Source organism: Urocitellus parryii, chromosome 7, assembly GCF_045843805.1.
Source record: "Urocitellus parryii isolate mUroPar1 chromosome 7, mUroPar1.hap1, whole genome shotgun sequence".
Lineage (NCBI taxonomy): Eukaryota > Metazoa > Chordata > Mammalia > Rodentia > Sciuridae > Urocitellus > Urocitellus parryii.
In genome coordinates this window covers 171,434,342-171,461,671 of record NC_135537.1, presented here as the reverse complement: position 1 = coordinate 171,461,671, position 27,330 = coordinate 171,434,342, and the positions used below count along the sequence as shown (strand labels likewise).

The window sequence follows — 27,330 nt, the reverse complement described above, 5'->3', positions numbered from 1 at the left end:
GGTGATACCTGCATCACCTATGCCTTGGTCTGCAGGTGGACACATCCTGAGCTTCCTGCTATTCTGGATGTTCTTCTCATGGCCTGTCGCCCTCTTTCTGCTTCCTCTCCTTACCCTGAGTGCAAGACTGTTCTTCATACTCCTGGTGTCTCCAGTGTTTAGAGCAGTGCCTGATGCTCAGTAGACTGTAAATATTTGTTGGGTATGTGAGTGTATAAATATTAGGACAGATAGGTTATGAATGTCCATAACCAGAAAGATTATAATGACTTCAGCCTAAGCACTGCTCTTTTTTTTTTTTAGAGCCAGTTTATAATCCAAAGTTATGTCAACATGGATAGATCTTTAAATGATTTAAGAAAAAGTGCTTTCTAAAGAGATGCAGGACGGAGAGCAGAAAATTCTAATTTGTATCATAAGTTATGTATAATGCTAAACCCTAATAAATTCAATGCAACAGGAGTAAACCTCTTATGTGCCTTATTTCTATCTTTAGAGAATTATAAGGAATAAATATTTTTGCCACAAATAAAACATAAGGATATTATGGGCCATAGCAGGAGGGGGAGAATGTCTTGGGTACAGGGTGAAAAATTCAAACCAGTTTTTAGTACATGTGTTCAGAACAGTCCTTGAAATGTTCTGTTTTACTTTGGGAGTGCTAATAGCTAAAACCAGATTGTCATGCTCCAGAGGGAGTAGTAGCTCAGCTTCATTGATTCTGTTATTTTTAAGCTGCTTGTACCTGAAAGGGTTTTGTTCCTTGATATAAGAAAGAATTGGGGGTGGGGTGGTGGTGGAGGCAGCACCGCTGGAGTAGAATGGTTGTAATTGAATTACAATTGCTTTAAAGGTTTTATTCAATTGGAAGGAAAGCTAGTGTTCATTAAGTGTTATATTTTGCTAGACATTTAGGAGCATTCCCATTTTATATATTTTCATTCCAAAAGTCCCTTATAAAACATGGAGTATTAACTGTACCTTAGGGAGCAGAGAGTTGAGAACCTCCCTAGGCTGGTGGGGCAGCTCGGCACAGATTGTAAGTTTTGCAGAAAACATTCTTCAGAGCCAAGTGGAAACTTTCTTTTTTCTTTCTGGTACTTGTGAGTCTGGATTTATACTAGAAGAGGAAAGAATGATGTCACTAGGGGAAACACTGAAGCATTTCTTGGTGACATAGAATTATTAAGGCTTCACCATCCTCATCTGTCTCTCGGAATTTCCATGACAAACCCTGTCTTTCAGGCCTTGTTTTCCACCAAACTGTGAAACCTCATGTTAGACTTTAACCTAAGGCATGAACATTCAGTATTGGCCCAGTATTAACAGTTAAATCTAGTTGAAATTGCTAAAATCAGATTTTTTTAAAAAAAATACCTCTATTAAATTATACAAAGGGGCAAATGGTTTCTGGAAATAGATTTTTATCAAGAATGGGATGGAGTGATTTGATTAATTGTCAGCACCTATTGGAATTATTTAAGAGCAAGTTCATAAAGTAAGATTAGCATAGGTCAGTTAATTCTTTATGCCTTCTTGTGTCCCTTACCCCTCACCCCAATGCCTATACATTTCTATTTTGGGTATTTTGAGAAATACAAGATCCAACGATCTTGTCTGGGGAAACTCTAATAAGAAGTCAGGAAATAACTAATGAGGGTGGAATTATGGGACATGCAAGTATGTTAGCAATTGGTTAAGACGTGGGTGAGAAACTGGGTAGGATTGGAGCTAACAGCCAGCTAACAGTCCAGCTAACAGCCGAATTCTGAGAGCAGAATTCTGCTGTGGTGTCAATTATCCTGCTATAGAAACCATGACTGTTTTTATTTTATTTTTCATGCTACGGATGGAACTGGGGCCTCACACATGCTATGCAAGTGCTCTACCACTGAGCTACACTCCCAGCCCCAGGCGTGACTCATTACTATGGAAATTTACTGTCAATTTAACAATGAACCTCTCATTTCATTTTCTCTTATGTGACTTTGAAAATTGAATGGTTGTTAATTATAAACAGTTTAGTAGCATGCATGACTGATCTTCATTTTTAGGTCCAAATTCAAGTTTAGGAATAAGGGCGGATGGAAGCATTACCAGTATTTTCTCGTTTGCCTAATTGCACCACCAAGCACCTGCTGGCGGAGCTGTGTTGATGTCTCTATGATGCAAATTAACTTGCTGAATCACATAAAGATTAATTATTGGGCCAGAGCAAGGATAGTTGGTATGCTTAAGAGTTGCCTTGGTGGTCTAAAAGGAATCTAATGAAATGCTGTGGAGCAATAAATAATGAAGAGACTTTGGGATTTTTTAAATTTTCCAGTTAATATGATAATTTGAGGCATACTACTAATCTTTTCCAGATTTTATTTTTCATTTAAAGTAAACTCTGGAAAAACAAAATATTCGTGATACTGATTTTGATAGCCATTACTTGTGTGCAGGATGCTTTTGGCCAACCTGCCCATTGGTGGAGAATAATTGAAGGTCCAAGTTTCACTTCAAAATTATGAAGTGCATCATTAAATTTGGGCTTTTGCCACATTTCCCAAGTGTCCCTCTTATGTCAAGTTATATTTGATATTCTTATATTTTGTCCTACTAGTCTGAAACTGGAGGCTTTCCCCCCAAATTGATAGAATGTAGTCATATCAGATGGTCACACCCTTTAGTCACTAAGAACTGACTAGTTCTCGTATAAAACATTGGATTTTAATATTGTTTAAATTATATATTCATAGGTGATGAAGTCATCCTTGTGTGTTGAAATGCAGCTATATGATCTGAATTCATATACATCCACATACTGATCTTTCCTAACCTCCTTGGTGAATCCTATGGGCACAGAATCAGGATAAGCATGTGCTTATTGTTAGAGCAAGAAAGACCATGGAAACCGGCCCAGGCCCTTGAATTCATAGCTGTGAAATTGGCCATGGAGTTGAGTGACTTGCCACTGTACCATCCTCCCATCTCTTGGGGGCTCCTGAACCTTTTTTTACCTGCACTCTGCAGGCTTGAGTTTTAAGTGCTGTTGCTAGCGAGTACAAGTGTCCATCCAAAAACTCTGTATCACAACAAACATGAGGGGAATCTGCAAATAGGAGCAGGCTCTGGATTCCTTTCATTTTATTTGGAAAAAGACAGTTCCATCTGGGAACAACTGAGCTTCTTACTCTGAGGTCTAAGAGTTGTACTGAGTAAATCAGGATTGTATGTTTAGCTTCTATAATTCACAGATGAACAGTTTGGTAATCCCATGTAAAGACCTTGTTTAAAATAGTATATTAAAATTCATGAAGATTTTGGGTTTGCATTAGATGGGAATTCATAGGCAAGGGAAATGACTCTCTTGAAATTATGTATTTTTACTTTCATCATTGTCTCCAATTTTAACTCTTATTGTGATTCTTTGAGAACAGGCCACAACCTTCCTTAGTCTATCAATAATTTTACCCTTATATCAGAACTGATTTTGCATCTTTATTACCAAAATATATACATAGAAATGATTGTTTATTTAATCCCCAAATGTGAGTATTTTTAGTAGCTCCCTAAACAGGACTCACAGGATGATTAGACATAACTGTAGAGTTTATATTTGGTGGCTTTCCTTCAGTAGAATAAGCAACTCCACCCTTTGAATTGGCATTTTTTCTAGACAGTGGTACAGGCGAAATAGAAAGTCAAGCTTTCAGTGTTGTTGATTTGAAGTTCTGATCTTGGAAATATGGATGCAGGTAATAAATACACAAAGTATACAAAATGACAGGGCCAGTGATAACAAATTAAACACAAACATGCCTTTTTCAATATTTATTTCTAGCTGAATCCAATCACAACATAAAAGCCTTGTAAATGTTCTTTGGAAAATTTTCCTCTGTATGCTAGATTCCCTACGTTGCTTTAAAAAGAAGCCCAAAATGATGGTTCCTTCTTTTTTCCTTATTAAGTTTCCTTGTAAGTTTACGACAGTGTTCAAACCATGTTCAAAGTTAGAAACTGAGGACAGTTCTGAGGATATTCTGAAGACAGAAATAAATACTCTTGATTTGATGTGTAAGAATAATTTTGAAAATTTCAATGGGACGTAAATGTCAAGGACAGGCAATCTCCATGTGACTTTTTCCCCCTTTGTCTCTTCTATACAGAAGACATATAGGAAATGTATTCTCCTTTGAATACTCCCTTGAAGACACATAGATATACATGCTTCCCTTGAATAATTGCTTTACTTTTCAAATCATTCAGCTCACTTAAAAAAAAAAAAAAAAGTCTTGGATGTTTCCAGAGTGGAGGAGATTTGCTGCTGTTCCTTGAACTCCAATTTATGCCAACCACATCTCATCCCCAAGTGTTCGAGCTGTCCCTGGCTCTCACTGGAGCTCTTTCCCATCAACCACCTTCTTTTTACTTTAGAGAAAAATAGGCTTCTTTTCCTAAAACTGTTTCTCTTAAATTAATTTCGAGACAAAGGGACAGGGGGAAGGTACAGAGAGTTTCTATATACCTCTCACCCAAACTCTTGTTAACATTTTCATATCCACAGTGCCATAATCAAGAACAGGAAATTAATATCAGTACCATATTATTAGCTGGACAACAGATCCTTATTTGAATTTTTGCCAGGTTTTCTATTAATGTCTGTTTTCTGCTCTGGGATCCAATCCAGAAGTCCACATTGTATTTCGTTATTTTTTTTCCCTTAGTCTTGGAGGTAATAGTTTTAAATCAGCTGTATGGGTGTGGTACATCCGATCTCATGCATCCATGTAATCAGATGTCTTTCTTGATGACAAGTGTTACTCTGGGTGAAGTCGGTCTTGTCAGTGTGGTTGCAGGGTGGTGGTTCCAGTGGGTTTGTATTATTTTTCATGGGCAGGAATCCTTTTTATAAGCAGGAGCCACTGGAGGCCAAGGATCTCCTGTATTTGCTGCTGCCTCCTAAGAGAGCAGCTAGGACCTTCAGAGATCTGGAAAGCCAACACCGTCCAAGAGAATTTTGTGCCAACATGGAAATCTTTAATCTGTATAACGTAGTATGGCATCCACTGGCACCCTCTGGCTATTAAAGCACTTGAAATGTGGATCTGAATTTTTTTTTATTATTTAATTTTAATTCATTAAAGTTTAAAGTTAACTACATGTTTATTGGAGAGTTTAGCTCTAGGGTAGCCTTAGGGAGTAAAATTGGGTCTTATATTTTTTAAACCTTCCATTATAAACTAAAACACAGATATCAAAAACTACACAAAACAAATGCATAGTGTAATGAGTGATCATAAGACCAACTTTTCTGTAACCACTTCTCAGGCCAAGTGGCAGAACTTGGGCAGTCCTCCATGTGCCTGACCCCTCCTGCCAAAGTCGTCATGGCTGTGACCTGCAGAGCCATTTCTTGCTTACATTTCTACTTACGTTTTACCACCCAAGTGCTTATCCCTAGAAAATGTGGTTTAATTTTGCCATTTAAAAAAATTGGAAATGCTCTTATCTCTCTTCTGTTGGACAACTTCCTCCTTCACTTGATTCTTTTCTTTATAATTTATCTAGGGAGGTACCTGGATTTGGGGGCTTGTAGACTTTCCCACAGTCAGAATTTTGCTGATGGCTCACTCCTGGTGCACTTTGCCATACTCCTCTGCATTTTCCGCAAATTGGCAACTTGATCCAGAGGTTCAGCTGATCCAGCTCAGGTCAGCCTGGGTCATATGGTTTTAAAGATGCCTTCATAACCCCACCTGCTTCTTAGTTATATGTGTATTATTAATGTGGAAAGAACACCTGTGGAGTGTTTCCATCAAATAAAGTGTCCCAAATTGAGATCAGTTAATATAATTAAATTGGTTAAATATCTCAGTATATAATATGTAACATGGAAACATCTACTCTATGCTACTCTTAGAAAACCAGATTTTCAGAGGTCTTTCTAAATATATTTAAATCTGTTCATTCAACTTCTCTGCAAATTTTAGATCTCATCAAGTTCTTCTGTGGGTAAGAGGCATGTATGTGGGGGTGCCTGACTGTTGAGGTGGTGGAAAATTTGCTAATCCAACTGTTGCGTAGCTATTTACTTGTCTAGTCTCACCCACATGGCTACATATACTCACTGTCTTTTTTTTTTTTTTTTTGTTCTGGCCTTTTAGTTTCTAATACAAAGTCACAATTGGATTCTAGAGTTGTTTTTGAGCACTGGAATATCTGGGGGCAAAGAGAGTAGGCATGGGGGAGGTGGAGTGGTTTGTTCCTATTTGAAGAAGCAGGTGGTCAACAACACCTGCTATGTGTAGACCCACCCACTAGCTATTGATGTGGAGGAAGAGCATTTTCTTAAGACTTAGAGACCTGCTCATGCTTATCAGGGAGTTTAAAATGTAACTGGGTACATATGACTTAGATAAACAGGACACTAAAGAGCATTTTGATAAGGCCACATGTCAATATGTTAATATAGAAAAAAAATTGAGACTTTTGAATGTGATCAGTGAGCTCATCATTGGTGTGAGTCCAGTTTAGGCCTCTATCCTCATCTTTATAATGGGTGGTTGTGGCAGGGTTAGACTAAGGGGTAGCAAATATGATATGGCCAGCTCCCGGGGCAGGTAACACCAGCTAGTTACTCATTCAACTTACATCCTCCTCAGCTCTGTGCTCCAAGCAGCTATTACTAACCTGTTGATTGGAATTGACATGGGAGTCAAGATTTATTTGTCACTCCTAGGTGTTTGCTTTCCAAGTCTCCTCCTGGCTATCCATATTGCCGCAGTCCGGCTGCAGCAAAATAACCGGGGGGTGACGAATAACTTGTGTACGTTGATACAGCAGGAATGGGAGCCGTTTATTGTAGGGCAACAGAGCTATTTATACATTTTGCACAGCTTATCTTAATTAGCATAAACTAGATACATCAATCAACCAATAAGGAATCTCCACACTTAATGGCTCACTTTTGTTACTTCTCAAACCACTCCCTCTGACATTTTGCCAGGCACCATCCAGACTTGTTTACGAACTCTAACATTTTTCTGGCAAAATACCAGGTGTTATTTTTGACTTATTTACAGACCTTAACACATATCCTGTGAGGATGAAGAAGGTCCTTGGAAGCTCTAAATTATCCTGCCACCCAGGATATCCCCCATTTCTTTGAATTCTTCCATAGGAGCACACCATCTCAAAAAAGTCATCCATGGTAGTGATTTTTTCCCCCTAAAAATGGTATCAAAGTTTTATGCAAAATAAATTATTGGGTGCTGTCTAATGGTCTTAAGTTAAAATTGAGATGACTTAGCATTAAAATTTTTTTTCTTCCTACAACATCCTATTTATTTCTAGATATTATTTTTCTTTTTTCTTTTTAGATATTTATCTTTGAGTGCCATAATAAAATGTTAATTTTCTTTAAACATCTGTTGGGTCTAAGCCAATATTTATTGTCATCCAATTTATGTGAACTCCTTGTAGCTGGAATCTGGTATTTGGAGTCACTTATTGGTTTTGTGATCTTTTACAGAGTTCTTCGACCCAAGATCCTTCTAGAGCTCTCCACCCACTTTAATCATTTGGACAGGAAATACCAAATATGAGCAGTAGACCTTTGTGTTTGATCTTGTAGGAGAAGGGTGAGATGACTATACCCTCATCTCACTGATGCTCCATGACAGTGGGAGTACAGATGGTTGAACTTGTAAATGCTTGTGGGGGGTGGGGCGGGATGCTGGAAGCAGCAAGAAGCAAGTCAGGATGCAAATGTTCTCCAAACCTTGGAGTGCAGTGAGGGGATAAAAGCCCTGTGGGGTGGGTAGTTGTGATTCATTGAAAGCTCACTTGCAATCCTTTGAGCTAGCCAGAGAGCCCTAGGATTACTTGAAGTTTACAGGGCTGCATGCTCTGGCATGCACAAATCCTATTTGTGCAAATTTGACCTTTAAAATGATTTCCATTCCCATCTCTTTCCTCCTTTAAAACTGGCCTTTAGTGTGGAGTTTTGGGTTTTGCAGTTAATGTTAAGGCCCTGGACACCTCCAGTTGTGGCTGGTTACCATCCATCCACACACCTAACAAGTATTTATTCAGCTTGTATTACCCACAGGGCACCATACCAGTTACTGGGAATGATAATAGTACCTAACATTTTTGAGGAACCCCTTTGTATGTGGCTCAGTGTTAAGCAGTTCATATATTCTTTTCTTTTTTAGTCTTCACAACTATATGAGTATGGGTTATTTTATGGACATGGCTCAGAGGATGAGTGTTGCCTGAATGATACAACTAAGTGACTTGAGTCTGTAGATCTTGATCATCAGTTCATTTTGGACTCTCATCCTTATGGACTTTTTTTTTGGCATTTCATAGTGTTTTTTTTTTTTAAGCTAATTTCTCCGTGGAGATATATATATATTTAAAAGCAAAATTCCTCATTCTAACAACTTGGATCTAGATGTTGTCTTCCCAACCCCTACCCCATCACTCATAATAAAATGTGGAAAATGTATCTGTAAAAACATGCTTTTTAATTTCCTGTGTTGTCTTCCGATGGTATGTGATGATGATATGAAACAAGTGCTGTCAAGCCTGGCAAACGCTGGATCGGGGAGGTTTCAAGGAGACGTGGAATGGGTTTGCATTTAAAGTTAATTCAGTCCCAATGCTTTTCTTTCTGGGAGCCTCTCTCTGTTCTCCTTGCTGCCTTTGGTCCGGTGCCGCTAGGAGCCTGAAGAAACAGCTGTGTGTTCTAAGCTTGCCACTCCCTTAGCTGCTGAGATCAATTTCGTTCAACTTACCTGGAGCAGGGTACAGTCTGTTCATCACCTACTCAGCTTGTCTTAGAATTGGCAGTATGTGCTTGTGTCTCCTGTGACCACCAGTTTCATATTTTGACACTTACTTAAACCTGTTGTTTACAAGTACTTGTAAATTCTTGCTATTCTTTGATATTGGGGAGATTGGCTAAGAGTGGTATGTATCAAACAGTACTTTTGCTTTGTCTTTGCTCACTTCATTTTAAAAATATCACTGGACGTTTCTGTTATCATCTTCCACAATCTCCAGTTATCTAAAGTCAGCCCTGTAAACTTGTACGTCTCCTTTACCCACATGACTTACATTCTTTATTTCCGTTTATCTTGTCTACTGTGTCCTTATTTCCATTTCTCATCTTTTTGAAATTCGAAGTCATCAGATAGTTAGCTTTTATTTGAACATGACAAGTTTGGAGGAGCAGTAGTTCACAGAGTGAAGTCTAAAGTTCTAGGCGACTCTTTGACAGATTTTTTTTTAAAAACGTGGCCATATTTGCCGGGCTCTGTGTCTGATGTTGGAAGTGTAAGTAAGCAAGGCTGAGACTGTCTCTGCCCTAATTCCTCTAGTCACGGACCCCGTTACTCATCTTAATAGTTATGTGGACAGATTGCCAAAGTTCGTGTGTGGAGTTATAAGGGAAAGGCCCACGGCCTCTGGTTGTGTGTAAAAGGGTACCTACCTGAATCTGGGGGTCGGGGAAACCTCACCTAAAGGAACAGCAGTACAGTGGGCTCTGCAGGATGACCCAGGGTAACCAATTAGAGAAGAGAGGAAGAGCCGTCTAGGCAAAATAACCACAGGTGCAAAGGCCCGGAAAGAGGGGACACTCTGGTGTCCTGGAGATTAGAGTGTTTTGAGCGAGTGGTAACACAAGTTGACACAAGACTGGAGGGGCAGGCAGGGAGGGGCCTGGCGTATGTCAGGCCGTGTTAAAAATGTTCATCCTTCAGCCCAAGAGCCACGGGGATTCTCCCAAGGGCTTTCAGCAAGGAGGTGGAGTGATCAGAATGCCCTTGGAAAGGACCCCAGCAGCTGGTCTTCCACGAAGACTCGTCAGCGGGCAGCTGTGGATGGGGCAGCCACCTTCCTTGGATACCATTTCTTGCTTCATTGAGAGATTTGGTTCAGAAACCAGAGAGACAGTGATGGATGAGTGTTCACAGGCCCAGGAACCGTTTCAGGGGTGAAATTGGCTGGACCAGGGGGTGAATTGGCTGTGGGAAGGGCAGGGAGTGTCCCAGGTCAGGGAGTGTCCCAGGTCAGGGCTGTGGTGCAGCATGCTAGAGGCCTGAGAGGTGGCTCTGAGCCTGTTGGCAGAGTGCTGCCAAAGGAAAGGGAGCAGTGCCAGGGAGGCCCTGGGTGGGTGCTGGGACTGAGGGGCACCCAGAGCAGATGTGAGTGTCATCCACTTATAGGTCACATTGAAAGGATGGCAGGGATTGGAGTGCCTGGGTTGGGGCGCAGAGGGAAGTGACTGGAGGGCTGGCATGGTCGGCGCAGTCGAAGCCTGGCATTGATTGGTGATGTGGATGGGAAGGAGCCTGCAAAAGGGTGGGTACGGGTGGCCAGTGAGGCCAGAACCAGCCACGGGCTGTCACATCAGGAACACTGCAGGAGAAGACTGATCTAAGTAGGAGGCCACTCTGGTGTCCGTGGGTGAGGTTTAGAGATGGGAACTGCTCCGATCGCCTGTTGTAATAGGCCACAGAGTAAAGGACATGGTGACAGCAACTCTCTGAGCACTGTTTTCCAGGACACCCACTGAAGATTGTTCACTTACACATAGGATGTTCATTGGGACGGTTCTGTCTTTACGTGCATTACCTTTGAGGTTGTGGCTCCCTAGAAATGGGTTAAAAAGGGTGTCACTCTGCTTTCTCTCTTGCAAAGAATGGAATAAAACTGAGGGGTTTTTTTCCTTCTATTTTTCATGCTTTTGCCACTCGGGCCTCATTGAGCCCGTCTTACTCGACCCCTTCTGACTGCCTCCCTCTTGGATATGGATGCAGGAGGAACCAGCTGGGAAGATGAGCTCTTTTCTCAGAGTCACTTTACGAGTGACACAGGGAGGGGCCCACCCGGCTGTTGCCCCCCTGCCTTTATTTGCTCAGCCAGGACATTTGTGTCTATCAGTAATAGGATAATTCCTAATTATTATTATTATTACTTAGAGTTGTTCACTGTAATATCCATTCACCCCATCAGAAGAGATAAAGTAGATAAAATGCTGGGCATTCATGCATTTGTTGGTGTTTGGGAGATTTCACTAAGCTAGAATATGAGCGATCTCTCCATTTTCAAGTATTTGCTTAAGAGGGTCTCAGGAGGATTGTAGGGATAAGGGCTGTTTGGAAGGTCATATCCTTTTGATATTAACTAGATTACACCATTTTATAAATTGAGGTGGAATCTGAGCTAGCAGGAAAGGCAGTTCCAGACTTGGCTGTCCGTCGAGTGCGGGGTGAGGCTGGTAATGGGACCAGTGGGTTCCAACTCCGGACTTCCTGGCAGGAATAGAAGCAGGCATCTCCTGGCTGGGCTTTTGTCCTTTCTCCTCTTGGATAGACTCTTTCTGTTCTCTTGAGTAAGAATTGTCTGTATTAGTAACTGCTCCATATTTTTAATCCCAGGAGCAACTCCATAAATTAACAAGAGGGAGTGTCTGAGATGCTGACAGCCCTGAAGTCAAGTTTTATTTAGTGCTTTTGCCTGATGTATAAATAGGGGATGTCAGAAAGAATAATCGGGAATCTTTGCTTCCTGCCTCTTGGACTTAGATCATCAGGGAAGGGGGCTTGGTTGTGTGTCTGTTGTATCCTGTGATGGCAGTTTGGGTTGAGAGACTGAATCCCAGAATTCTTGTCTGACAACTTCTCTATTGGCTTCATTCTTAATCTTAAGGATAAACGGGGCCCTTTTGCGTCTCTCCTGTCTTGAAGCTCTGCAGGCTCCCGTGCATCTGTTAGGCTCTCCCCTGTGGTTGATGCTGCTTTGTGAATTTAATGTCTTTATGTTTGTCACAATAGTTGAGATTGGCAAAGTTACATGCCACAGCACACCTGAGTCCCCCAATTTCAGAGTCTCACAGCAATTGCTTCTCCCTTGCTGGCGCTAAGCATTGCAATTCAGTATAGAGCCTTGACTTCAGGCTGGTAGGGTTTTAGCCAGATCCTTCAGGAGCTGGGGAAGAGACTGGAGTGTGCTCTGGGACTCCTGTTGCTTCACGTCGGATTGGCACCTCCACCAGCAGCTCATTGGCCAGAGCAAACCGTGTGACTGTTAAGGGGCAAGTGTGCTAGGGAAGGGTCAATGTACCGGAAGCCGGAGTACCTGACAAGTATGCTCTTGTCTGCCACCTCTGCATTATCTTTGAGTGATTTGTTATTTCTGGCAGCGCCTTGGTTTTTGCCTTTCCATGATGAAACTGTCTTAGAGACATTATAAACTGCACATAATCTCTGTTTTGTTAAAGCACTTTCTTTTATAGTTTATTTTTTCCTTTTATTGCTGAAGTTTTGGTCAGTATTTTCCTTTTGAATCCAGTGGTAGTAAACCAATTATTTTTTTTGTTCACAGTATGTCAGGGCAAAAGAAAGCAGTGTTTGCTCTACAGTAACAGACTATATAAATGCCTCTTGGAATTGACCATGGTAATGCTGGTAACACCCAGGGCATTTCTCTCTGTGTGTGTGTGTGTGTGTGTGTGTGTGTGTGTAAAATTTGTTTATTTTTGCAGTGCTGGGGGTCAACCCAGGGCCTTGTCTGTTAGCCAAGCACTCTACCACTGAGCTCCACCCACTGCTCAGGCATCTGTTTTGTTGAAGTAGTTTCATAGCCTCTGCTGCAACATCTGGTGGGAGTTTTGGGAAAATCAGGGAGAGAGGGACATTAGCATTTCAAGATTGTTGACCATTATCCAAGCTATGTCCATTCTTCCATTTTCTGTGAGGTTTAAAATAGGCTCCTGGTATCTTTAAGGGATCTGTGACTTAAGAGTCAGATCCTTAAAAATTCTTTGTTTAGGTAAAATGCAGACTTGAAATTTTTCTTTAAACCTGTTTGACAGGTGATCTCTCTTCTGGGTGCTATATAAGGGAATAGCTCTCCAGGAGAAACTAGCATGGAGCAGGCAGTCTATATCAAGTCTACATTAGAAATAATTTTACAAAATATTAGATTTCTCTCTCTCTCTTTAAAAAATGCTAAAAAGTTCTGTATTCCTAAAAGCACTCAGTTCTCTATTCCTGTTACAGACAAATTATCAAGGTGCTTTCTAATGAACAGTTGAAAGAAAAACTGGCAGTCTTGTTTGAATAATGGGATTTTTCTTGAGGATGGGGGCCTACATTAATGTGATTCAGGTATATCTTTTTTGTGGTGTTGGGATGATAACTAGGACCTTCATGTTCTAAGCCAGCGCTCCACCACTGAGCTGTCCCCCAGCACTGAGGTACATCTTTCTGTGGTCATTCAATATGTCATTTATATTCTTTGTTGGCCATTAGTATTAGTTATGTTGACTTCCTTTGAACTAGTTTTCAAGTTCTGTTAAGAGAGAGAAAACCTCTTTCCTGTGCCCTGTATGTGCTAGTGATCCGAGGGAAGGAAACTGGGCTCTGCCGGGGTGGGGAGGAGAGGGAATGAAGGGCACAGAATGCTGGTCATTGCCAGCCATTCTGTTGTCAGCATCCCCCAGGAACGGTCACGTGGTGCTGGAGTGCACCTGTCTTGGGCCTTGACTGACAGGATAAGCAGAAGTAGATTGAGTCTTTCTACTGGAGATAACCATGATGTTCTCATTTGAAAAAGTTTTCAAAGTCATTTGCAACCTTGACTCTCTAGTTGGGTGGAGGTTCTAAAAATTGGTTTATGTCTTCTTTCCCTGATTACACCGGTTGTATGTGTTCTTTTTAGAAATGTTGCAAAGGAAGTATGAAAAGGCACATGATCTTTCTATACGGAAGCTAGCGTTAATTATTTGTTATATTTCCTTCCTGTCTTTGTAAGAGGGTTTCTATATATTTTCTATATGTTAAAATATGATTTTTAGATTCTACTTTTGTCACTTAATATATTATAAGCAACTCGATGCACAAATGGGTTGAAAGACTTGAATAGACATTTCTCCACAAAGAAGAAATACAAATGGCCAATAAGCACATGAACAGATGTCCAACATCACTAATTATTAGGGAAGCACAAATCAAGACCACAATGAGATGCCATTGTACACCCATTAAAATGGCTGTTTAAAAGGGGGAAAAAACAAAACTAAAACTCCTCAGAAAAATATAAGTGTTGATGAGAATGTGAAGAAGTTGGAATTCTTAGGCTTTGTTGGTAAGGAATGTAAGATGATAAAGTTACTGTAAAAAATGGTATAGGAGCTGTGGTTGTAGCTCAGTGGTAGAGCACTTGCCTAGCATGTGTGAGTCTCTGGGTTCAATCCCCAGCACCATGTAAAAATAAAGTATTGTGTCCATCTCCAACTAAGAAAAATTTAAAAGTTAAACATAGAAATGCCATATGATCCAACAATTCCTCTTCTAGGTATATGTCTCCGAAGAATTGAAAGCAGAGACTTGCACAAATATTTGTACACCCATGTTTATAGCAGCATTATTCACGATAGTCAAAAGTGGAAGCAACTCAAGTATCCATCAGTGGATGAATGGATCAAATGTGAACTATTATTCAGCCTTAGGCAGGAAGGAAATTCTGACACATGCTACAGTGCAGATGAACTTTAAAGATGTTATTGCTAAAGACATGCACATTTCAAGAGGATACATGTATGACTCTGCTTATGTGAGGAATCTAGATTTGTCAGTTTTTTAGAGGCAAAAGGGAGAATGGTGACACCTGGGTCTGGAGATAGAGGAGAGAAATGGGTAGTTTCAGTTTGGGAAGATGAAAATCTTCCCAAATCTGGAGCTGATGGTGATAATTATGGAACAGTGAGAATGAACCCCATGCAGGAGAACTGTACGCTTAAACATGGTTAAAATGGTGAATTATGCATATTTCTATAATTAAAAATTATACATTGTAGTCATTTTCCCTATTCTTAATATTCTTTGAAAACTTATGTATACTATTGTATAAAATAGTTTACCATTTTCATTGTTTATACATTGCTTTGTTCCGTTTTTCTTTAACGTAAGCAATACTGTGGTGAATTGCCTTGTATATCAGTTTTTTTTTTTCTTTATAGAAGTTACTGAGCTTCCTAAGAGAGAGATTAGTAGACTAGGTTTATGGTACGAACCTTTCCCAGGTTCTCGATCCTGTCATCAGATTACCTTCAGAAGGATTGTTAAATTTCATTCCAATCAAGCACTTTTCCACCACCCATATATGGGAGAGCTCATTTCACCTAAACTTTCCAGATACCATGTGTTAGTAGAAGCAACTAGCCAAGCAATGGTGTATATTGTCAGTGTTTCTCTTTGTATCCATTTCATTACTGGTATTTAATTTTTTTTTTTTTTTTACAAATTTGTTTTAATTAGTTACACCTGACAGTAGAATGTATTTATGAACTTTGATATATCATACATAAATGGGATATAATTTCTCATTTTTCTGATTGTACATGTTGTAGAATCACATCACTCATGTGGTCATATATGTACATATTGCTGGTGTTTAAAATATTTTTTGTATTGCTGGATATTGAACCCAGGGCCATATGCATGCTGAATCCATGCTCTACCATGGAGCCACCTCACGCCTCTCATTACTGGTAATGTTAACAGAGTTTGCCCACTTCCATTAATAATTCCTGAAATATAGCAAGTGCTTAATACTTATTGAACGAATTAATAATATTGAGTGTCTTCAAGGTGCCATACTCTCTTCTAAGCCTACGGGGACATAACATCAAACAAGATCGATGCATGTTACACTTCCTTACTGTGCTTACAGTCTAGTGGAAGAGTCACTGGAACACTGACAGGTGCTGTCAGATGAGTAGTGAGCCTGCTGTGGAGACTAAGGTTGGTGACTCGGCTTGTAAGAGATGGAGAAGGCTTCTGCAGGGACGCCATGTTTAAGCCAGATTGGGTAGGAGATATCTTCAAGGATCCTTCTGGGTGGTGAAATGGAGCACAGGGGAGAAGGGATGTTTCCAGAAGGAAAACCCTACCGTGCAAACCAAAATTGAACATTCATATTTAGGATTTGGCTACTCATTATCCTTATTTTCCCTGCCTCCTCTTCCATTTGACCTACTCATCATTTTTTTTTTTTTTTTGGGTTACCAGGGTTTGAACTCAGGGGCACTAAGCCACATCCCCAGCCCTATTTTGTATTTTAGAGACAGTCTCACTGAGTTGCTTAGCACCTCACCATGGCTGAAGCTGGCTTTGAACTCGTGATCCTCCTATCTCAGCCTCCCCAGCCACTGGGATTATGGGTGGGCACCACCGTGCCCTGTTGGCCTATTCATTTCAAGGTTAATTTTATGTGGCAAATTCTTGACTTTTACCAGTCATGATGTTGTAAGTATTTATCTTTTGATTAACATCCCCCAACCCCGCCCTGCAAAGCAACTTTAGGGCAATTTTTTTCTCAATAGACAGGATGGGCCCTGCATCTGAAAGAGAGTAGAGATGAGCAGGTGGCCTCCCTGTTCTTCCCTCAACCCCTGGAAGCAAAGCCTGCTGCTAGGGTGGAGTGGTCTTCAGGGCAGTCAGGACTAGGCCAGCGTGATCCCCATCCTCACTCTGTTGGCTGGGGGCTGTGTTCTCCAGCTCTCAAGACGCCTTTTCTGTATTTCCCAGGTTCTGCAAACTCTGATGTGTGCCTAGGCTTATGTTCTGGGAAACTACAAGACTGGACTCTGGAATTCAACCAGAGATTTCTGGTATTTATTGCTCTTCACCCTAGACTGAGTTGGCCAGACAGGCTCCCTTTCTTGTTTCTAGGAATCTGTTTAATTAGAACAGATTACCATTTTCACTTCCTTTACAGAGTCAAACTCGAAATCCTGGAAGATAAGAAGGGAAGGTAGACGGGGAGGCCCCAAGAGAACCCCAACATGTCTGAAGGCTTGGAAAGGGTGAAAGGTGAGGGAATGGAGGAAGGGATAGAAACTGTCCGCTGTCCTCCAGGGCCAAAGGCTTTTTATGCCTTATCTCATCCTCAAATTTCTAAGATTTGTCTTCTACTTTACAAACAAGGAAACAGGTCTTCAAGAGGTAAATATTATTTGTATTGGAACTAAGTTGTAGACCTGGTTGAGTTAGTGACACATAAAACCTAATCTTTTTTCCAATATACCTCGGTTTGGATGTGGGGGAAGTAGCAGAAAAACTGTGTTGACATGTTGACTTCGAGTGTCAAAGGAGCTCCAATCAGTGGACTGATTGACAAAATCTTAAAAGCAGAATTCTTTAGCCCACAATGATTAATCATTTTGTACCTTTCCAAAAAATAGTTTTTAAAATTTTTTCCTTTCTTAATTCTTGTTGCTAAAAATTTCAGGCAGCATAGAGATTTGTTTGGGACAATTTTTTTTTTTTTTAAAACAAACTCCCAATTGAGTTTTGGAAAGGAGCTTTTAACCCTATGAACTCCTGCAGCAGCTCTCCTAAGGCATTCTGGAAAGTCTCTTGGGTACTCCTGTTAACGTGGCCTCACACTTCATCTTTCTTTGTTCAGGGAGTGTTTGGATTTTACATCATCCCTGAGGCTGCCACGTGTCCATTGCTATCACCAGAACACGTTGCCTTTCTTTGGTCACTGACCAAGCTTGTCACTGTTCACTTCCGCCTGGCTTTAGAAGGAAAACTTCAGTCCAATTTTCAGAATTGCCTGTTTTGACTCACTGTGCCAAGAACCCACTTTGGCTGTGAACAAGGCTCTGAATGTTAGCATAAGCACCTAATACTGCTTTACTAAACGGTTATTGTCTAGGGGAAGTGATGAGCAGGGCTGGCATAAGGAGCATCCGCTGGGGCTGGGTATCTTCATTGTATTAGTTTTTCTGACTTCCAGGATTATTTTCCTTACACAGTTGTTCAATAAAGTGAATATGTTATGCAAAGTTATTTCCCTAATAAAACCTATGGTTTTCTTGTTGTTGTTATTGTTCAGAGCTCTTACAGATTGTTTTAAAATCTGTGAACCAAGATTCTGCAGCTGTATCTGGGTTTTGACAGCATTTGAGATGGCTACAGAGGACGGAGGGGAAAAGATCACACTTTGTGGTATAGGATTATATTTTAATTGGCTCTTCCTGGCAGAAGTTTCTTATAGCTGTTTCTCAGACACTGACAACTATTTATAGTAAGTAATTTTTGTAGCTAGCAACAAAATTCAACAGGCTGCTGTCTCCCTCCCATTGGAGGTATGTTTCCTGATCTCGAGGTGACAGGAGAAGGGACAGCAACGTCCTCCTGATCAGCATCCTGGGTTCACCCGTGTCACCGTGTTGGTTTTATCCTTTTCCTCATGTAATATTCATTGTAGAACCACGCTGGGTCCACCTTGCTGAACTTCCTGAGACATTTCCTGAAGTATACATGGGCCTGGGTCATGGCAGGAGGTAGGTCGAGGATGCTGACTTCCCTCCAGAGAGCTCGGGTGCTGGCAGAAGGAATGGAAGAGACGGTCTTTGCGCTGACTCCCAGCACCATCTTATCTGGCAGTCCCAGCTTTCCAGAGAGTCACCAAGCTTCCCGCGTGTACTTCTTACATCACTCCCTCCCAGAACCAGGACTGCGGTTCTGCTGTTGATGGGCTGTAGAATTTAGTCCATCTTTCATTTCACATTAAGGCCTTCCGAAAACAGAAGGAAAACCATTCTTTTGTAAACTCCCAAACCTCCTTCATTCTCATTTGGGATAAGATACCTCTCGACAACCAAATGATTTTGTTTTATAAAGAACCCCTTCGAAGCCAACCTAAGGATAATTTTAGTACGTGCCTGAATTTTTTTCTTACACGATTTTTGCAGTCTTCTTAGAATTATTGAAAAACCATTCCTATAAAGAAAGTCGAGTTCCCGTTCTGTTGTTCATTTTAGCTGCTTAATATTGTTGTCATTCCTATTTGAGGGGAATTAGAGCCATAACAGCTGTTCTGGAGTACACTCGGAGAACTGTAAACTCCAGAATCTGTGGCGTTTCTGACTCCCTCTTTCCCCCAGAGACCTTTAAATAGAAGCTGTTTCCTTTTGCCACATTAACCCCAAACCCTATCTGATTTCTCCCAGATGCCGCACAGAGTGGCATCTTGCTCTTGAAGGCCACCAATGGGAACTAGAACGTTTTAGGGAAATGGGTTTTAGAGTAACCCGGTATCAAGAGCCCACCTTGGAATCTGCCAGTTTGATGAATGCAAGCTTAATCAGATTTTTCAGATCATTTTCTAATAAAATTATATAATAGAGGTAAAAGTGAAAGGTCTGAATTATAACTTTTATTACAGAGATAGAAAATGTAAGCCTAACCATTTGCGTGCACTTTATTCCAGGCTTAGCCCAGTAAGGACTGTTTTTGAGTAAAAATGACGTGGATTGGTTTCGTGTTAAACATGCCTTCCTATTGTTTGTGTATGGCATTAAGCTCTTAGGGGGAACAGATCAAAAGGACATCTAAACCTTCTAAACAGGCTACACACCATAAATGTTTGTTTTAGGCAATAGCTTGGTCAAATGTAAGGACTTTTACTTGAAGATAATCTCAGTGATGGAAAACTAGGTTTTGGGTGAGGTTGGGGAGTTACTGGCACCAGAAATGGCTTCTTTTTTTTTTTCTTCTTTTTTTTTAATTGACATGGCCCCCATTTGGTTTGGGTTTCAAATATTCAGGAAGCTCTGGTAGCAGACAGGGCCAGCAGAGACTTGGTGATTCTGCTGTGCAAACTGTGATGTTTTCTCAAAAGATTAATTTGGCTTACGTGTGACCATGGCTGCTTTGTTTCTTTTAGATGAGAGAACATAAATAACATTTGGGGAAAAATTTTGAGCAAAAATATTAGGGTGTTTAAAAGGGCTCACTAGAGAAGATGAGAAATGTCATAATTGGGTGCTGTGTGTGTTCTAAGCAAGCAAAGCCTGTCTGAATTTGGATACCTCCGAAATCCTTTATTTAGAACTCGGTCACATTCATCATTGATATAGCAAGAAGCGATCATTTTGCTAAAATTTTTTTGTCAGTTAAGAAGGTAGGGCCAAGGAGGAGCCTGACAGTGAATTCTTGTTAAAGGGGCAAGTGCTAGGAGCAGGAAGCCCAGAGGAGTGCTGTGGGAACGAGATACACAGAGTGTGGGGTCCAGGGTAGACTCGTCATGGAGATCTGGAAAAGTGCCCACATGAATCCTGTAATCCTTTCTACTGTTTCTCTCTCTCTCTCTCTCTCTCTCTCTGTGTGTGTGTGTGTGTGTGTGTGTGTGTGTGTGTTTGGGAGACTTAAAAAAAAAAAAAAGGAAAGAAAGAAGCCATGCTGAATCTTAATTTTTGTCTGGTCAAAGATTTCTGTTGAGAATGCTGCTAACTTCCAGCTCCTTCATACAGAAGTCTGGGGAGACGGCCAGCTTCACGGGCAGTAATTATTAAGTAAACTCTTTAAATCCAGCTGCGTTCCATCAGATCATGGTTACATTGTGCTTCTTATGCTTCATTTTGAAGATGCAAATTCTGATGAGGACTGAGTTTAACTCACCTCTCTAATGTCTTCTTGTTTGCTGTGGAGCATGCTTCTGGAGGTGCAGGATGAAGTTCTGAAATGTCTGCCTGTGGTGGTTACAAGTGGTCTTAGGCACCTCACATTGTGGTGCTTGCCACTCCTGAGTATCTGGCCTTCAGAGAAGTTTGCTGAAGGGGAATTTTTTTTTTTTTTAAACAAACAGTCTTACAGTTTTGGATTTGTGAAGAGTAGCCATAAGTAAGGAATGGTTAAGATGAGTTGTAAATGGTCATCAGTCACAAATGATTCACTTTATCATGCCAGTAGGATCCTAGCATGGTGTGATAGCGGCTTAGAATTTGAAATACAGCTTGAATTATTTTCTAAATTTTATTTTCCTTTTTTCTATTCTGAGAATTGAATTCAGCTCTCACCTGTGCTAGGCAAGTATTCTACCACTGAGCTACACCTTAGCCCTAATTTCCTTTTCTTTTGTGTAAACATTCTTCTTCTTTTTTAAAATTGCATGTTGCCCTAAACATTTATTCCTAAAAGGCCACCTTGCAAGCCTGGTGAGGTGACACATGCCTGTGATCCTAGCTATTCAGGAGGCTGAGGTAAGACTGGGCCACTTAGTGGAAACCTGTCTCAAAATAAAATTTAGAAAAGGGCTGGAGATGTAGCTCAGTGATAGAATGCTTGCCAAGCACTGTGAGGCCTGGGTAGAGTTTCCAGTACTGCCAACTTAGAGGGTTTTTTTTTTTTTTTTTTTTTTTTCAATTTACCAAGGGAAAATACAAACAGGAGGAGGCAGTTTGTGCAATTGTGATAAAGATTTCTAGTAAATTTTTTTACATGTCTTAAACAAGGAATTCAAGGTTTTGGATTATTGTATATGGGCTGCACATGCATTATATGTGGTTTAGAAGGCGACAAGGAAAATTGACACCTTCTGTAGTTACAAAGTCAACCATTCAGCAAAGTTTTTTGGAGCACCTGCTGTACACCGAGGACACAGCAGTGACTCCATTACTCATGGTCCCTATTTTGAGGAGGTGTTGGAATCTATCCAATTGAAAGCAGAACCCAAGTCAGGAGTTCAGAAATGGAGGTGCTGCAGGGAGCAGGCGAGCATGTGCACCTGCCTATACTCAGGGAGAGCTGATGCCAGACAGTTGGGGGAATCATGGGATGGGCAGATGTGAAGGTTACAAGCCTAGGTTCTGCAGACCTGATGTAACTGAACAGGAGTCTGGAGGCAGAGGAAAAATTGGAGGCATTGGGATGCTAGTGTCCACATCTTTCAAAGTGGAGTCAGCTGACTTTCAGAAACTGAACCTCAGTAAAAACATCACTTACCTCTTATTATTATTATTATTATTATTATTTTTAATGCAGTGCTGGGGATGAAGTCGGGGCCTTGTACGTGCTAGGGGAGTGCTGTACCACTGAGCTACAGCCCCAGCCCTAGTACCTCTTTATCCTAAATTTCATAAATTTTATTTTGCCAGAGTCAAAAATTTTAAAAGTTCAGTATATAAACAATGGAAATAATACTGTGGGATATGATTCCATGTTTGTAAAAGTATTCTTTATACCTATGCATTTATGTTTGTATAGAGATGTCTAGAATGGTGCTTTCTTTTTTTTTTTTGGTTAATATTTTCTCTGTATTGGCATTGGTTTATTTCTGTATTTGCTTTCTTCTCTGCATTGTATAAATTCTTTAAAATATTTTTCTAAAAGGTGCAAATATATGAAGATGTTAAAAGTCGATAATTTTGGATGTTGGGCATGTGAATGATTTGTTTTTGTACTTTTAATTTCCCAATTTAATTACCCAAATTTCAGTGCCTGAAATTTCCTATTCAGCCTCGTAAGAAGTTTGCACCTTTCTAAGTGCCTAGAGGGTAGAGAAGGGAAATATTGTTTTGTTTACCTTGCTGAGCATTGGCTCTATGGGCCTCGTTTCCTAAGTAACTGGGAATGTAAATAGGAGCTGTGGACATTTTTGGTACTCAGTCCACGTCTTCTCTGCCATTCTTTTCCCACATCACTGTTTCTCTCCCCTTTACCTATTCCAGAGTTGTACTGCTCTTTGTTGTCAACAACACAGTGGTGCGACTTCTTTTCAACAAGAAAATTGCCCTTGCTTGTTTTGGTTTCTTGAAAAGCTGTGGAAGAGAGAGAAGTGGGTGTGGGGTGGTTCCACAAGATGAGTTTTAAAAGTTCCTTTGGCCTGCTGAGGCAAGGCCAGATTGGAGGGACCCTGGGGCAGGATACAAGGGAAGCAGCGGTCCTGACAGAGGAGGACGGCAACTTGCAAGGGGAGGTGGAGATGGACGTGAGGGGCTGTGGTTCAAGTGGACAAGACTTGGTGGCCAGGTAGAGACGGAGAGGGACTGAAGAAGAGGGAGTTTCCAGGGTGACTAGCAGGTTCTGAGTTTGCACAGCAGGGTGGATGCTGTTGTGGTCCCTGAGATAAGATGGGGTAGAAGAGGAGCTGGATGTTTGTACATCTGAGTCATGAGGCCGGGCCAGGTGACCTTGGGCTTCATTTCAAAATCAATAGCATCCTAGTGCCTAAGCGTTGTGTGTCTTAGCTAAGACTTAAGAATGGGTTATTTGGGCTCCATACCCCTTCCCCCCCCCTTTTTTTTAACTGTTAGCATTTTCTGGGGAGAGTTTCCTTTGATAGATTTCATTTGACTCTCAGGGAGGGCCATGACTCAAAGAAAGCTTGAGATCACTAAGAATATTTCATCATGAAGCCCAAGAAGAGTATTGAGGAATGGAAATTTCCTATTCAGCCTCATAAGAGGAACTTTGCACCTTTCTAAGTCCCTTTCCCCCAGACATCGTCCCTGATGAACTGCAGCCAAATTGGTTTGCTCACTCTCGATTTCTCTATCAATTACCATGTGTGCATGATTTCTCCTCCACTCCTTTTTTTTTTTTTTTTTAACTTAGCCTTTCCAATAGAAATAGCTAACAATATTAGGGAATCCCAAGCTGGATAACTTTTATAATTATCCATGTGAGTCTAGTATTGGCATTCCCATTTTAAGGACTAGGAAACTGAGTCTTAGAAAATGTGACCAAATGGTCAGTAGTCAGTGGCAGAACTGGGATTTGAACCCAGTCTGTTTGACTCCAGGGTTTATACTGCTTTCCACTATCTTGGTGAATTCTGCTGATTAGCAGAAGTCACACCTTTGCTTTGCAGCTCACCTTGTACTTTGTGCTCAGACCTTTACTGAAAGAATCAAAGTCCTGCGTACAATCAAACACTTTTATGAAATGGCCCCGCTTACGCCTGGGAATAAAAGATCCCTCTTGTAAATTAAATTCCTTTCTCCTTCCTTCATAGCCAGATTTTCTTAAGAACTTTTTTTTTTTTTTTTTTAAATACACTATCTCGCTTTGGAAATTGCAAAGTACACAGAATCACAAAATTATTACACCCAACTCATAGATTTGGGATGGATTTCTGTGTGACCATTTTTACTTCCCACACTGGTTTTCTAGGTAGTTCTTATTGTATGTAGTGGTGCTGTGTGTGTGCGCGTGTGGGTGCGCGCGCGTGTGCCTGTGCGTGTTCTTAAAGTTGTGATTGAATTAGGAAGTTGAATTCTGAAGGAGTCATTTATGTTCAGCCTGTGTGACTAATGGACAATTATCTTTCAGTTTCCTGTGGAATCCTGCTTTAATGACTTTCACAGTGGTGTTTATGTATGCCATCACTTGCCTAATTAGCTTCATAAGGAAATCTGTGCGGTCTCAGGTCATCCTGCCCATAGGGGTAACTTTTCACTTCTCTGGTGCCTTCGAGGGATGGTTCAGGGTTCCCCTTCCCATGCTGGAGGCTGGCTTTTGCAAGGGATAATCTTTTATTATGGGAAGGAGCAGAAAGTCAGTGAGGGTGGTGACTGTGTGTGTGCCAGAATCCCGACTGTCCGTGAATTTCTTACCATGAAATTTTAGTTATTTTTATCATAAAATGGTGGGCAGGAAAATCGAATGAGGCAATAGCCTTCAGATTTAAGATGTAGAAATCTCTTCCACTTTAGGAAATTTGCAATTGAGCAAAAATTTAAGAACATTTGAGATCAGAATTTATAATCCAATTGAAGAAGGACTGTTAGCTGCCCCCTCAGAACCAAAATTGACACATCTAAGCACAATGCCCTGCGTGAAGTAGATACTTTATTTCACTGGATGAATATGGAAGTAGGTGGTTGGATGAACGCCCCAGGGCTGGAATGTCTGTTGGGAGAGCAGAGTTGCTGTCTCTGGAGCAGCATCTAGAAAGCCCTCAGTAGCTCCTCTGTGAATGGGTGACGGAGTAAAAGAAGCTGTTGGATCGGTTTTAGTGGAAAAGCTATAGACTCTAAAGAGATGATCCCTGAGCATAACAAAGCATGTAGTTTAAAAAGCCTACCTTCTCAGGTGTTCTATTTATGGCCTACAATACCAGAAACCCATTTTTATTTGGACATATTAAGTAAATAAAGTGGATATTTTAATTTTTTTGCATATGAATTAAAAGGCTTTGGTTCTCAAAACTGTTAGGTCTAAGGATATTTTGTGTGTTAAAAATTATTAGAGGGCTGGGGTTGTGGCTCGGTGGCAGAGCGCTCGCCTAGCACATGTGAGGCACTGGGTTCAATCCTCAGCATCACTTAAAAATAAATAAATAAAGGTATATGTTTACCTACAACTGAAAAAAAAAATTATTGGAGCCTCTAAAGAGCTTTTGTTTCTATGGATGTTATCTACCAATATTTATCATACTAGAAATAAAAGAATGAGAAATCTAAAATTCATTTGAAGCAGCAATTCCTTTACTAGTCAACACAAATTATGTAATTTTATGAAGGACATTTTCCAAGTGACCCCCCACCCCCCCAAACTTAAAAGAGTGGTCGGGTCTGACATCTCTCTTGTGCTTGGTTTAAATAAAACACAGTTGGACTCTCAGCTGCTTCTACCTTCAATCTATTGTGATAGATTTTGGAGGAAGTCTGTGGCTAGGATAGGTAAGTAATTGGAAAAAGGAAGAGGGCTTTAATAGCCTTTTCGGATAACAGGTGTTTTTTGATAGTCACAGTTGACAGGTGGTGGTTTCTGGGAGGTCAATTGCCTTGTAGAAGAAGGAACCCTGTCTGCGTCTCTTGGTCTGTCTCATGTGAGTGGCCTTTCTGTGTGCTTGTGAAAACTCAGTTCTTCGTTTGTTTGGAGAACACTATTTCACTGAGTTCTGCAGGTCGTCTCAATGTTGACACATTTCATAATACAAGATCAAAAAAACCACCATTGTTAATATCACCATCAACCTCATCAAAGAACCTTTAAGCATTACGAAGCTGTCAAGCTGGCAGCAGAGGCAAGTTTTCTAAAATTCTATTTTTTACTTGAAAGCTTGAATTTATCATAGGCGATAAATACTGTCAGTTCGTTTCACTGGAGTGACAGGCTCACTTCACTCATTCTCAAAGTATCAGCCACATATCCGGATATCTGTCTGAACAGCTGCACTTTGTCTCTTCGTTGTTCTTTCAAGTAACAGTGGGGCTTCATGAACAGAGTGACTGTTCCATTCAGGACAGAGTCTTACTTGGAATGGGACCAGATGGTGTATGTGACCCAGGGAGTATTAATATAGAATTAATAGGTTGCAATGTTTCATTAAGACCTCCTTAAATGAAACTGGCATTAAAACCAAAACCAGGGCTGGGGGTTGTGGCTCAGTGTTATAGCACTTGCCTAGCATGTGTGAGGCACTGGGTTCAATTCTCAGCACCACATATAAATAAATGAATGAAGTAAAGGTCCATTGACAACTAAAAAAAATTTATATATATTAAATATTTATATATATAAAATATATATATTTATATAATTAAAACGAAACAAAACCTAGAAAATACCTGGGAGTTCATAGAGGGAAGAACTAATGCGCAAGAGTAGACTGTAGGTTTCTGCTGTTTCAGTCCTGTTGGTCTTTGTGCCATTGGTGTATATGTCAACACAAGGAAAATAGCAAATAATGACATAGTGATATCCTGAAAATAGTCTGATCCTGAGAAATCTCAAGGAACTGTGGATCAGATTTTAAAGCACACTTTTTTTTTTTTTTTAAATGAGCTGAGGTTGGAACCTGGGGCCTGTGTGCACTCTGCTATGGAGCTCCACCATTGAAGCACACGTTGATTTAAGAGGTTGGAAATTACCACATTAAAATTCACATTTAAAAAGTGAAATTGTGGTACCAATTGCCCAGAGAGCATATAGTCCCAAAGCCACATTTGTCTTAGAGAAGTGCATTCAAGGTACTCAGCATCATGACCTCCTTTTGTTTCTGTTTGTGGAAAAAAAAAAAATGGTTTGTACAAATTTAGCCTGCAGCAGCAGGCAGCTGGGTGGAGCATCCTCCAGGGGAGGCTGAACCACAGAGCAAAGGGCAGCTTGAAGTTGGGGTAAGCCAACAAGTGCATCTTCTGCATGTGGATCCTGGAGTTGTCAAATCACAGCTGTGGTTATCAGGTGGGTTGAAAAGCAGCGAGATTAGACTTTAAGTTACAAGTCTCCAAAATAGAAACTTTGTGAGAACTTTTAATGTAGCATTTAACTGAGAGCATACTGAGGGTTTGGTTGAGGATTTTCAGAAAGCTGTGGGTTCTGGAATGCAGCTTAGTTATTAAAAGATTCAGAAATGTCCTTCACATAGAGTTCGGAATTTACTAGACCCGGAACAAAGCCTGACAAGTTGAGTTTGCTGCTTCGAGGAACGTTCATCAGGTGGAGAACAGTCTGCCCTCTTCCTGTACGTAATTTGAGAGTTTTTTTGACTTGAAGTGGATAGTCATCTAATAAAAATTTATTTCAT

At 40.6% G+C, this 27,330-nt stretch overlaps 1 protein-coding gene across 2 annotated transcripts in view; it reads left to right on the top strand.

The window, feature by feature from the left end:
- The window catches only part of Prkca (protein kinase C alpha), a 395,759-nt gene that overhangs the window by 8,816 nt on the left and 359,613 nt on the right, over positions 1-27,330 (top strand). The gene's annotated exons all lie outside the window — the stretch shown is intronic.